A 1,269-nucleotide genomic window follows, 5' to 3' on the forward strand; every position below is an offset into this window, starting at 1 on the left:
GAGCCTGTATTATATATTCTTGTATTAGTTGCAATGTAGGATCTGTGGTTTCTAGAAGAATTTAAATTCATTTATCTGTTGGTTCATGTTAAAACCAAACTATTATCCCCAAGCCTCAGACTACAATTGATATGTGCAAACAACAAACTTTTTCATTAGCTACATCAACAAAGTTAAAGATCTGGCTGCCAAATCAGCTGTCCTTCCCTGTGATTGTTAAGGGATTTCAGAAATGCAATTTTAGATAGTACATCACCCAGGGTCAGGGTGCCCTCATTCTGGTGACACTTCGAATGTCTGAAAAATGATCTCTGGCCTTGTATATATCCACAGGCATTATGTATCCTTTTTAGCTGACCCATTCTTTCCCTTCTCTAAATATCATTATCAAGAAGAGAGGGCAATAGGCCATTTTAATGGAAGTGGACGCAAGTTGAGAGCTGCCACCCACTTTGGCAAATCAAAACAAGAGTGATGGTTATAAAGGTAAATTTTCAGGTGTCTAGGACTAAGACCTGCACAGGTATACCCGGGCTGAAGCGGCATAAGTGTTGTTCAAGTATTTCCCAAATTGTATGCCCTGGAAGACCCTTACGAGAGATAAAAAAGTATGTCCTGAGGGGTGAAAAATGAGTTTGTGTTTAAAGAAATTTGGAAAATTTTGGATCAATTACAGCGGTTCTCAACCAGTGGATCTCGACCTCTTTGTAATAATGAAAATACATCCTGCATATCAGATATTTACATTACGATTCATAACAGTAGCAAAATTACAGTTCTGAAGTAGCAACCAAAATAATTTTATGGTTGGGGGTCACCACAACATGAGGAACTGTATTAAAGGGTCATGGCACTGAGGCATTAGGAAGGTTGAGAACCACGGACTTAGGACAGAGGTTTTTTTACTGTAGGGTTTCTTAGAGCCTCTCAGTTGGTAATAAGCACGGTGACATCTTATTTTTCCTTAAGCTTCCTTAGATTTTTTCCACTACTACCAACAGAACTAGGGTCGGTGGATCATGCTACTATTCACCAAGGCCAAGACTTATGACTGATGTGGGGACAATGGCTACCTTTTAATAAAATGAAGATGAAACAAATATCACTTTTGGAAAATGGTACAATATTGGCATGCCACACCAAACAGGATTTGATTTGGATCAAAGGCATTTCTTTTTTTTTTTGAGCCAGAGTCTCAAGCTGTCCCCCTGGGTAGAGTGCCGTGGCATTACAGCTGAAATGCCTATTCATGTAAGATCACTACCACGT

The 1,269-nt window shown here is 39.2% G+C and overlaps 1 protein-coding gene across 1 annotated transcript in view; it reads right to left on the minus strand.

Moving 5' to 3' along the window:
• The window catches only part of DLGAP1 (DLG associated protein 1), a 342,771-nt gene that overhangs the window by 158,354 nt on the left and 183,148 nt on the right, over positions 1–1,269 (minus strand). The gene's annotated exons all lie outside the window — the stretch shown is intronic.

This window comes from Otolemur garnettii, unplaced genomic scaffold, assembly GCF_000181295.1.
Source record: "Otolemur garnettii isolate 467f Iridium unplaced genomic scaffold, OtoGar3 scaffold00213, whole genome shotgun sequence".
NCBI lineage: Eukaryota > Metazoa > Chordata > Mammalia > Primates > Galagidae > Otolemur > Otolemur garnettii.